This window comes from Lepeophtheirus salmonis, chromosome 6 (assembly GCF_016086655.4).
Source record: "Lepeophtheirus salmonis chromosome 6, UVic_Lsal_1.4, whole genome shotgun sequence".
Lineage (NCBI taxonomy): Eukaryota > Metazoa > Arthropoda > Copepoda > Siphonostomatoida > Caligidae > Lepeophtheirus > Lepeophtheirus salmonis.
In genome coordinates, this window is record NC_052136.2 from 51,844,168 (window position 1) to 51,857,819 (window position 13,652).

Genomic DNA, 13,652 nt, shown 5'->3' on the forward strand with positions numbered 1-13,652 from the left:
ATTAAAATACATTCAAGTTAATTTATGAATGAAAGATGTCAAATTTGAGTCATCTTGAATTGATGCGACTGAAACTGCAGCAAGCGTTGAATATTTTTTACTAACGTGCATTTCTTTATCTCATTGGCACAGGAACATTATGTCACTTGTATGTGGATTCAAATTTTTTCAGGCCAAACGTTGAATTGTTGATTTTGCAGATCGATTACAGTAATTTTTTGGGGATGTTGACCATAAATTGGCGTTAACGCTCATTAAAGTTTGGATCAAAGACATTTTTACCACGTTTTGTAATAAATTTTAATAATTTGCAAGCATTGCTCGAGTGTGTACTGCTTCATGATGAAACTAAAATTATTTCATTGGCACAGGAACAGTACAGCTGTCAAAGAAACAATAACTATAAATAGGGCGTCGTAATAAATTTTTTTTGAAACCTATCAACGTAAAGTGTGTCAAAGAAACGTCGTCGTTTTTTATTAAAAAACCCTATCTTTATATACTTCTGAAAAATAATATTTCGGGGACAAAATTATTTAAGATATCAAATTAATATATAAAAGTAGGGTATTTGATGTAATAAGCTTATAAAATAAGAATAATTGAAAAGCTTTGCTTGTGTAATAAGTATTATCAAAGAAAAAAAAAAGGTGAAAGTCTCCATATTACATACTTATTACTCGATGAATTATTATACAATATGTCGTAATATTCCATACCAAAAATACTTGCCTCAAATGACAAAGTTATTTTATTGGAGAAAAAATCATTAACTTATATTTATTTTCTGTTATATATTTTGTAAAGTTTACTTAATGTTTGTTTCTTTTCATGATATAAATTATATTTTTGTATCTTTACATTTTAAGAGTCTGTATGGTATTTGTTACTCATGAGTATTATTAAAACTATTAGAGGGTGTGTCTGAAGGCTCACAAATTCGAAAGTTTTTTCTTGTTTGACATCCTGTGGGTGTTTGATTTGAGGAGCAGGCTGATATTAATGAGTGGGATTTGTATAGGGAGGTGTTCCTAATGTTTGTTTTTATTACCATGCAGAGCCTGCCAACCCGTCATTATCCTAACTGAAATTGTTAACTGATTAGGTGTTATCATTATTTGAAATGGATGGTTCAGTACCTGCTGGAGAGCTTCTGGATTTGATGCCTCATGTTTTTAGAGGACAGGAGTCGATTCCCCAGAAAAAGATAGCCGAATCCTTTGATCTTTGAAGTGGTGTCTGTAGTTTGGCTTAACTCCACTTATTTAGGTTGGTCTCGAGGGGCATTGTTACCTTTAAAAACAGAGCACCACATAATTGTTAGGTTCACTTACAATCAATTTAGGGGATCAATTTAATCAATTTTTCACAAATGAACACCATCCCATTCAAAATTGCTAAACATATTTTAAAAAGATGAAACTAAATATAGAAATAGCTATTTGGAGATTTTTGAACTGGATAATGTAGGTAATAAGGTTTAGAACCTGTGTTATTCTTTTTAAATTTAAATAATAGCCTCTCAAAAAAAAAACAAAAAAAAAAAACAACGTTGCTGCTAAGGGTGGCTACATTAATGATTCAGAGAACTCAGACACACATCTATTTATGGTATTAGTTTTGTTGAAATTCTATTGTAATTAATAAATTATACCTTGTTGAAGTTTAAAATACAAATTGTTCAGATTTTAATGGAGCACTCGGTATACATTATTAGCGTTGCATAAAATATGTCTTGCTGGAGTATTAAAAGAAGAGAAAGAAAAATTGCATGTTATAAATTGATTTTACAATGCTGGTATCAAACGGGTCTTGTGTTTATTCACTTCCTCTATTAGCTGCTCTCAGTTAATCTAATAAAATTTTATGACAACAATGCTACTTTTCTCCCAAACATTCTTCTGTTGAAATACCCAACATTAATTGAGGCTATTCCTAATAATGTTGAAGGCCTTACTGTAGAAAAATTAATTGAAGTAGCAACGAAAGTGGTAAGAATAAAGCTTTTGATTTATTATAAGGATTAATAGTTTTCTAATAAATTTAGGGGGGTGCTGAAGTAAACAAATATACAAAATAAAAACACAAAGTAAACTAATGAAAAAGGAAATAGGAGGAAAATAAATAAGAAATTAATCAAACATGGCCAAGCTTGCTAGTCTGGAGTAGCAATACTCCTCACATTGAGAGATTAAATTTCTCAACAATAATTGTTATTTTTTACTTTTATACTTACATTTTTTTTAATATTATATAAGCTATATTTTATACTACTCTTTAGTTTAGATATACTGACTTTGAAAATTATATTATTTGAGAATTTTCACACAGTAATAAATAATGAAATAAATCTATCATTACTATTAGCAAAAAAATACATGATTAAAAATGCATTATAATTAAAATTATTCATTAAATTCCTGGTTTATTTAATAACATAAAAAATCCGTAGTTAAGATTTATATCATATTCCTTAATTAATTAATTATCCACCATTATTTCACTGGGGTTAAGAATTACATATTAGGGCACAACGTATCTAATGGACAAAACACCATATTTAAACGTTAGCATTAGAAAAAATGCAGCACGATGGATCTTGTATGTATGTTTTGTTGCTCGACAAAAGGCTTTACAAATTTTTTTTGCAAAATAAACAAATAATGGCATTTCATTATGACAGATCATTATTATTACAGTATATGATAATCGTTTTTTTATTCTCGGAAGGTATGAAAAGTTATAGCATTTTTATAATTAGTTCTACATAGTTTTTTCATTTATTTTACTCAAAAAAAATACAATCTACAACTTTGAATGATAAGTAATAACCAAGGTATTTAGAAGAGAAGGTAGTTTCTTCTGAGGTATTTTTGATTAAAAACACAGCTGATCTATCAGAGTGCCTCCAGGAGAGCACAGTTGTAATTTAATGAAGATTTCACTTCCGACGAGAGTGGTAGGCATCTCCCCGCATTAGAAAAACAAAGTTCTCAATAGCCAAGAGAACAATTGACGTCTGATTCCTAGATATTCAATCATGACGATTATTCAGGTGGGTTATTAATATAAGTAAATGGTTTTTACTCATATTTTAAATATTATTTTATATTTTGATATAGTTTATGCAATAGGTATGCTCTTCTCAACTCTTCAACTGTGTCAACCATATTTGCAACTGGAACGGATTGTGAAGTAATCAGAATTTTGAAGCTGGACATTCAGTGAAGTGATCTCCGTTATTTTGTCTAATCATGGATTTTGAGAATTATAATTATTATTTTTAACTCATTCGCCCTTATTGATTTGGGGGTGATGCTGTGTTCTTCCTTCCTTGTTCCTGATGATGATTTATTAATAATATTAACATAAATATTGTTTTGATTGTTTGTCAATATCATAAAAGTCTACATTAAAACTTATTGATCCAAAGAAATATGGAATCTTTATTCATATAGAAATAAATTTTACGACAGTTTGATTTTATATACTTATTTATTGACTATTATTATTATTTTTTTTGTAACACAGATATTTTAAAATATTATGGGACAATTTCTTTAACATTCTACTAATTTACTTGTTTTTCTAAACAATTTATATTAATATTTTCTGCTTTGATTCGAATAATTGTTCTTATAACTCCATATTTTTTAAGTACCTCATGGGCGAAATCTGGAAACAAACTTTGTTCAATAGAGATTAATAATCTTTGATATCTATTTAAATTAAACTAAGATAATTATCAAATAATATAAAATTTTTGTTATTTTTTGGATCCATGAAAGGCTTCATAGATTGCCTCAAATTTTTTTTTATTTGATACAAAAGTAATTTTTTGGTCTTGTAATTCTTTCTCTGAATAAAATTGATATCCAAAGTGTAATGTCTAAGTCACACAAAGGAGCAAATTGCTACAGCACAAGGCAATGGTGTGTATTCATAGGAAAAATATTTATAAAGATATAGAAAAAGATTAAACTAAAGCTGTAATAATGATTAATATTATTTTCTTTAATTGCTTACATAATTTCTCATCTATATACTTTGGTATTAATATTAAGATAACAATTATAATTAAATAATCAGATTTAGTAAAAAAAGAGGAATATTTTTAGATAGTAATATAAACAATTATTCATATAGATTACATATATCAAATATATTGTTGTACGGAAAAAACAAAAACCTTAGTAATCTTAAACCTTACTACGGAAATGAATTTAACTAAAGTTGAAATCCCTTTTTGCAAATCTTCGCCAATGTAGTCTGGAACTTGCTAAATGATTGGAAGCAATTTTTAAATTTAAATTTTTGCTTTCAGACTAGAAGTCGTAGAGTAATTCATGTTTTGTTGGTGCTCTCCAAATATTTTGCAGAATGCCCTTTGTTAGAACTCCTACCACTATCTCCACTGTTTTGAATTCCCTGAAGTCGTGTTGTAATGACCGTGTCACATTACCAGGACTGCAGAGTCTTTGTTCATCTTGGATTACTTTTAGCGTGAAGTAGAGACCCGAAGCTATTTTCATTTCGTATATCTTTTTTTTTGCAGAGAGTATACGGTCCCATATCATTTCAAAATATTCCTTTATTCATTAAAGCCCTCATAAAAATGTGGAGTTTATCCAGATTTTGATCTTGCAACTGCAATCTACTTTTGATGGAACAATTTGGAATATTCATAACCACGTTTAACATAATTATTTTATATATCCTTTGGATCAAGTTAATCATTTGAAATCAACAAATAATTAAACAATTTTATTTAGACTTTCAAAAAAGCATTTTTTAAACTTATTCACGAAAAATACCATTTTTAAGCCTTGAACATAATTTTTCTCAAAAGGACATGGTTTCGTGTTATTTATTTATTTAAAAAAAAAAACTTGCAAAAGGTTAGAAAAATAAATATAGATTATGGCCTTCAATACATCAAAAATAAGTGAAAGCTCATTGTTGACCACTTTTCACTATTTGTTATATTAATCAGCTTGTAAAAGTGGTATTAAGATCTGAGGTTTTTTATGCAAAATTCAAAACACTGTCCTTATTCTATCCAACTTCATAATATTATGAATAGTAATAAAGTTTAATATTAATTTTGAGGTTGTCAACTTTTTAACTAAGATCCCCTTTCAATGTTATTTTTGTTTTTTATTTGTTCCTCCAACTAGCTTGATCATATTTGCAGTCTAGCTTGTCATTGACTTCCAACCTTAATATCTGACTGAATACTAAAATATTTGGCAGTATTTAACTCTTCAATTAAAGCCAAATAATTATATTAAAAAAATTTATATATATATATAAGCTAATACTTGAGCTTTTATTAAAAAGTTAATAAACGTGAAATAAATTACACTGTGGGTGTAAATTTAGAAAATGAGTAACGTCTCGGGATTTGGTCTACTCACAACCTTCAAAGACCCTTAGCTAATTCAAAGCTAATATGGGGATGCTGCATGAAGTTGTTGGAGCCCAACTCGTCGAAACTTACAAGTAAAGGACACTTTTTTGCTTTAAAAATCATATCAACTAAATACTAGGTTTTCAAACTATGGAATAGATTTTGAATTTATAGTCCTTATATTTTGTTGAAACATTTTGATGATATATATGTAAAAGTGTTAATAAACCAACCTATTCCGGATTGTAGTGTAAATATAAAAAACAATTGACAAGTTTATAGTTTATTGATCAAAATAATATGTTTTACTAGGTTAAAACAATAAAATGTCCATAGAAACATTTCATTTTATGAAAGGTGGACAAAAATCTAATATCTATAAAAATCGCCCTGTTTGAGAGTTAGTGGTTTAAAAAAAGGTTTTTTTAGTTGAAAAAAGCAGATTACATTGACCATAAAGAAAAAAATTGGTTAACTTTGCAGAATACAAAATGATACATAACATTACATGAATATGTATTATGTAATAAATTTATGTAGAACTAATCTTCAAGTTTTTTTTATGAATATACTAGTCTGTATGTATAACATGTATTCTATTTTTTTGTTTTGATGAAAAGATATTATAGGCTCAATAGAAGTTCATTGTAGTTGTATTTTGTACATTCATACATCCATCCAAATGTTCATAGATAGATAGATAAAGAATACCATTTGAAGTTGCTTTTTAAAATATAATATACATAGTAAGGTTTCTCGTTTACCCGGGACTCCCTGGGGATTTCCCGTTAAATCTCGGAGTTTAATCATTTAATTCTTATAATTATATATGCTTAGTGAGTTTACATTTAGCTTGCAGGTCGGGTTGTGTATTTCACAATTATACATACCCCCGATCAATAAAAAAAATTTGGCTAATTTATCACTCATTATTTAAGTTTGTTATTGTGTGTCGGATCAGATTAGGGAGATTAAAAAAATACTAAATTTCACTGTATTTATTATTTAATAACGGGATCTTGTAACTTAAGAAAATAGTTTCCCATGCACTTTCCCGGGAAATGACAAACCTTAGTATATACATATGTATTTAATCTTAATAGAACTATTTGTATACATACATAGATAGATTCATATACCTATTTCATAATGTCGTTCATTGTAAAATCCATTAAAAAAAAAATATTTGTGTACCTGAGGTTTAGACTAAATAGTCCAACTATACACAATTAAATATTCAAATACTTGAACTTGACTGATGTTGATAGTAGCAACTGGAATCCAACACTACTACGTATAACTATATAAATCTACATATTATATTACAAAAACAAATTACATTTTTGTTTTTTTCATCATAATACTTTTTTTCCATTCTTTTATTTAAATATTTTCAATATTAATTATGAGTTTATTTATTTCTTACAAAAATGCATTTTTTTTCAATCCAATAACCTAAGTGTACTATAGCATGTATATAATACATACAATTTATGATAAAAATTAGGAATAAATGAAATATAATTTCTTTTTGTTAACCATATGTATACTGATTGAACATAAATTTATCATTTTATTGATAGAGAAAAAAACCTGCATTCTTACAATTAAGTTCATTGTATGAGAACTTGAGGTAGTTTATTAATGAAGGTTTGTGGGTGATTTGAAAAACTATGTGTGTTTTGTTTGTAGTACAATGAAACTGTAAATATTAAATAAATATTGTTAATCTTTGGAAATCGCTGTTTTATGAACAAAGTGTCTATATATTTTTTCTTTTGTGCAGGAGTAACTACATGTACCTATGAAGTCTTATATTATTATAAATTAATTATTTATCTTCTTTTATTCATTTGAGGTTTTTTTAGAAAGCTTGTATGAGTTTGTATACCCTCTGAAGTATATTAGTATTGTTAATATTGTATTTTATTAAATATATATCGTAATTTGATATGAATAATAATTACTTAAAGTGGACTATTATTGACTTACAATCTACATACATAGATTAGAGTTATCTACTTACATAAATGAATATATAATAATAGGCAATATTAAATAATAATTTATCACATATAATATTTATAAAATACATATTAAAATCCTCCAAGAAAATTTTACTCAGACTCAACTTAAGTCATGTTTTATGAAATAATATGCATTGTTATTATTATTTGTTATTGAACCACGAAACACGAAAGCGAGCATTGCATCACTCCCTCAGTCGTCATTTTTTTTCAAAACGACTTACCCCAACAACAACTGGTAGGGGGTGTAGTGTGGAAAATAATATGAATTTTTTTTAGATCTGGGGCTAGCATAACAAGTATAAGGCAAAAAGGTGAAACTCAAACTGAAATTAATTACCATAAGTATAAAATTTATTAAATAAATTAGTAGAAAACACAAAAAGATAAATCCGAAACCCCTGCATCCATTTTTAGTATTCCGACGGGGCAGAAAGGGCTCCTAGGATATCTGCTGAATTAAGTACATACTCTTCCAGGTTTGCTGGACTACGTAAAAGTTTAATTTTGACGCCATATATTATCCCTTGGACTTTTGAAATAAGATATTCAATTTTTAGTTATTCTTTGTATGTTGATGACGTTGCAACTAGCTAATCCAAATTGATTATGTCCTTGGACTCATTGTCATTTGATTGACAATACAATCCACAATTTCAACAACATAAACTATTGTTTTATTTTAAATATTAGGCCTCCGTTATTTTTCGAGGATATTTGAAAACACCAGTTTTCTACTAAAGTGTATATTTTCTTATTGTAATGGGCTTTTTATCTTCGTCAATAAAAAATCCGGGTTTATATTTATTATTCTAAATAATTCATCCTTTGTTCCCAGCTTTTTACATAATATCTTATCAATTATTCATTGTTTTGGTTTTTCTGAATGAGGGTTTTGTAGAACAAAAATGCAGTTATTGTATAATAATTTATCTTAAAATTAAAAAAAAAAAACGAAAGAGAAAATAAAAGCTCAATTAATATAGATAAAATTCAACCCTGTTTTTCGACTATTCCTTGTTTTAGGTAGTTATGATCGAGGTTTTGTCAAAAGAAATGGGATAAATCCTGTAATTATTTCCCTTCATAATGAAATGAAATACTAAAGATGATTGTCAAAAAATAACAAGACGACTAAACCTCTTAACAAGTTCAACAATGTAATTTGGAATTATGTAAATTTTTATAGATACATTTCCTTATGCCTTTTTTCTAAAAATAAAAGACTCTTGCCCAAATCAAATATATTTAATTCATCAAAAAGATACATTAATGTTAAATTCAAAGCAATTGTAAATATGATGTGATTCTTATCTTTTTGTTGTTACAATCTGGGTAAAATATTTTTCTCCAAAATAGATACAAAGTTGAAAAATATTCGAACTCTTCATCAATACACATACCTGTAATATTCTGTAGGGATTTTTATTTTTTCAATGTTTATAACTACATTTTTAGTTCCTTCTGCTTTCTTTTTTAAAGAGAACACGTTATGAGATGCTTGTCTTACGTATTCCTTTGACATAAAAGTTTACTTTGTTAATGTTTGTCCATTCTTGTCCCTTATAATTGTTATGAATGTCGATTTCTTGAGCTTGACATACATTTTGTCAAGCTTTAAAAGACTAAATATATTTCTATTAGTAAATAGAAAACATACAACAGTTGCCCCTAAATAAAGTATACTGCCCTGGAGAAAATTACCCGTGGAAGATTGCCCTGGAGGAAAATTGTCAGTTAGGAAAATTTCCCTGGAGAAAATTGCCCGTATTTTGTTCAAACTTCATAATGAGTAATAACACATTATAAATTGGCTGAATATTATTGATGACAAATATCTAAATATATTTGTTTTTTCCATCTCCCAAGGGAGAACCTTCAAGTGTGAGCAATCTTCCAATGTCAATCTTTCCCAAGGCAGTTTTTCTAGTACCATAGTTATTTGAGAATACCATTTTCAGTTTGTAGCCTTTTGTTTTTTTAATTTTGGAAAAAAAATTAACAATAAAGATCTCTGTGTAAATATTTAAATATGGATAAAAATAGAAAAATTGTAAATATTGATTGAAAACTTAGTTTCATTCTATCTCCGAACCTCGCATTCAAAAGAAATACTTAAAAAGGGCCAAACAATTTAGCCTCTCTCAATATTTCCTATTTATTATTAAATAAATCCACGTTTTACAAGAAATCATAATAATGAATGAAAACATCTTTAGTATATATATATTGATATATTGTATTATTGATACTGTACGTCAGCCCCTGCAATATTTTTTTTGCTCTACACTTATGAATTGAATTAGTTTTTTGTAAGGTGACAGTACAAGTTTTAAATCCATAATTAAACAAAATTATCTATTCATAATTTTTAAGCAAAAATGAATATCAAAATAAGGTTTTTACACTAATATTAAAAATTATAATGTATTTTTCTGTCAGTATTACATTTACTTCGAAAAAACATTTTTAAATGTCGGTTTCTCTTTTAAAAGAGAGAAAGAAAGAAGGCAAGTGTAAACAAAATTCAGTTTTTGGCATATTTCGTAACTAGTAAATGTGATATTTATTTGTATTGGATCGGTCATAGGACTTACCTTCTAATCAATCCTTTCTTCCCTACCTTTTTATGTTATTATTAGAAGACCAATTTTTCAAAATTGATTCAAGAGCTTATTATAAATAAATGTCCGTGTTAGACATGATCTTTTAGAATCACTTATAATCATGTATTATTTGGTTTCAGAAACTATTATCTCACAATTTATTATTTAACTGATTAGCAAAAATTAACCACAAAATGGAACTAAAAATACTCGTTCTAATATTTTATCATATATAAAAGGGTTTCAAAAAGCTTGTTATTTTTTGAACTGAAGAAGAAAATTTATAAATGTATTATAGTTTTGGATTGGTTGTACTCAACATGTTCGCAGTGCTGTAGTTAATCAATACTAATATATGCTATTTCTAAAAATGTGCTGAAGCAAAACTGGTAAAAAGTTGATACAAAATTCAAGTGCTTTCTTTGACCTTTAAGAGGAAAGGTTGGACGAACCAATCAAGATCACATTGTAATAATTGTCTTTTCAAATTATAAAATAGCAATAAAATGAAAAGTAGTTAAAAAGTTGTACTAGAAAACGTTAATGCCTACTTTGTATGAGTGGGCCTTATTGCCCTGACCTTTTACTAACAAATTTTAATATAATGTGAAAAAACAACAACCTTGTATTAACTATTTACTGTGTGCGATTTAAATCCATTGTTTGAGGCTTGAAATTTTCGAATACATATGTTACAAATTAAATAGAAAGGAAGGTTAAATAAAGATCCCTTTCTCCCTTTTAATTTTATTTAAGAATTTGTTGTGCGCCAGTCTGTCTCTGACCTACAAATATAAAGTGGGGGCCAAAAAATTCTAGTGCCATTACTAAATTAGGACAAACTTAATTTTTATAGAATCAGGAAAATAAAACTTAAAACCAATTTGTGACATGTTTAACTACTATATTGAGCTATATTTTTTAATTAATATGTCCTTGATCACAAGTGATAAGAGACTTGACACGTCGGCAAACAAATTGAAAGCACTTGACAATGAAGACAATCACCGTCATGATAGGAGCTCAGAGAGAATGCCAATTTGGCTTACAGTTGCGGCATACATTTTTCTCCCAGACATGTTAAACTACAAAGTCCAGGGAGTAGAGGTCAAGGCTGGAGGTCAGCCATATAGTTGCTGCAGAAGTTTTGGTTCTTCTCGGCTGTATTGGTCGTTTAGTTGTGTAACGAAACCTCGTCATAACAAATAAAATGAATAACACTTATATTAATTTCTACTGTACGTTTTGTAGCCCCATTCTGCATGCTGAAAATATGATGATTTTTCAAATGTTCTTTTTCTGTTTTTATGAAAACAAAGGTTGTAAAAAACGTATGCACCAATTTTGGGGTAAATAGACTACAAGTGTCCAAAGTAATCGAAAAAGGAAATAAATATGCTCTTTCTTCTATTGAATGGAAAATAACTTAGGATAAGGAATCATAAGTGGGAATAGAGAGAAAGACGTAAGAGGATGATAATTTATGAAAGAATATTGCTAAGATGTCTATCATATATGCATACATATGTATTTATGTATAATATTGAGAATAAAACGTGATTCATTAGCTGAATATATATGTAAATCCAAGAGGGCTATAAAACTCCCCTCACTCCTATAATCCTATTTAACACACTCGTTCTCTCTCGTCGACGTATGTGTGTATGTATCTACATATATTGTAAATATATTTATATTAAAGCTTTTTGGACACAAAACTAACCATTCCATCATAGGAGTAAAACATACAAATATGTCTACTATGTATATAGAACCAACAATTAATTTTTGTTATGCAAACACAATTTATGTTTGAAGCTTAAACCCCTATTAAAGAACATTATTGAAAAAAAAGTGTATTCATTTCTAAATTTTAAACATAAATTAGTTATATGAAGCTTCCACAGCATTGCCTCACTAACAAAAAACAAAACATTTTATGTGTTTCTCTTCATGTTTGGCAAGATGATTTGTTGAATTATAATTGATTCTTTTCAGAGTACAGGGTGGTCCATTGAAATCTGAACACATACTGTTTGTGATCGAAATTAGTTCATATTTCTATATATTTTTTTATAAGGTCATATCTTATATTTACAAAAATAAATATTTGAATTTTTCTGCTCCTTCTTGGTTTTTTGCATTCCAACATTTTTTGTTCTACACTCTACTGTTCAAAATTAGAAGGGAAAGGAAGATTGCATTAACCAGTTGATTTGCCTGGGATTGATGCAATTCAAATGAACACTAATAAGAATTGAATCTGTTCAATAATTTTTCAGATAGTAGCATGAAGGGGAGATTGCAATAACCGTTTAATTTGTCTTGGATTGTTGCAATTCAAATAAACACTTATGAGAATTTAATTTGTTCAATAAAAATAAATATTGACATTGTATAACTAATTTCAAATGTCATCATCTTTCATCATATTGAAAGATGATGACATTTAAATTTAGTGTGATGTTTGTTTCGAAATGCATCGATGTCGAAACAAACATCACATCACATTTTCATTATAATCCCCCATGCGTCTGTGGAACGGGCATACTAGTCCGTTTACCACATATTAAATCGTATCTACAAGAATATAGTAAAAATTTCACCAAATAAATATTTACTATTTCAAGGTTGACAAAAAAACAAAAAAAGAACAATAACAGTGCCATATCTTTTTTCCTTTCCATTCCTTCCAGGTACCGGCTTTACAAGTAAATACTACCAATGAATAGAAATATCATCAACGTTTTAACATAGCATATTAAATAATGGAAACAAACAATATCTTTTAATAATATTTATAGAAAAATCAAAACACCAAGGGAAGCATCACCAGTGAGAATAATTTAATTAATAGGTTTTATAAGGGTAAGTATCGTTATAATAACTAGAATGTCATGTAAAAAACATCCAAATTGGGCTGGATGAGTTAAATAAAAAACCCCTAGTCCAATCCCCTCAAATCCATGAGGTACCAAGCAACAGATGTCTGGGTTTAACACTAGACTGTTCAAAGAGCTATCAAAAAAGTGGGTGGGAAAAGCCTTGTGAGGTTGGAAAGGCCATTTTTGACACCAGCAATGATATAAACCCATCTTTTCCCTTGCAAGACTCTTTTGAATAATTCATTTGAGTTTTTTTGAACTATTTTTTTGAACAATTTTGGCCCCCCTGCAGCCCTGATGCCAGACCCCCTCGAAATACACCCAAAGTCATCCAAACACCGAGGCCCTCTAAGCCAATTTCGGATAGTAATGGGATGCCTTGACAGATGACTTTCGCCACGGCCTAGTAGTCATAATTGCCGCTAAGGGTGGCTACATTAATGATTAAGAGAGCTCAGACACACATCTATTTATAGTTTTAATTTTGAAAAAATTCTATTGTTAATTAATAAATTATATCCTGTTGAACTTTAAAATTCAAAGTGTCCATATTTTCATAGACCACTCGGTACAATGAACAATTCCTAACAGTTATTGAATAATATCTCCATATTTGGGAACAGTAAATTGCTAACTAATACCAATGGCGTTTTGGTACTTTTTTCTATTATTTTTTTTGTACCAAGGTACAACTATATTTAAACTTATCTTTATACCATGAATC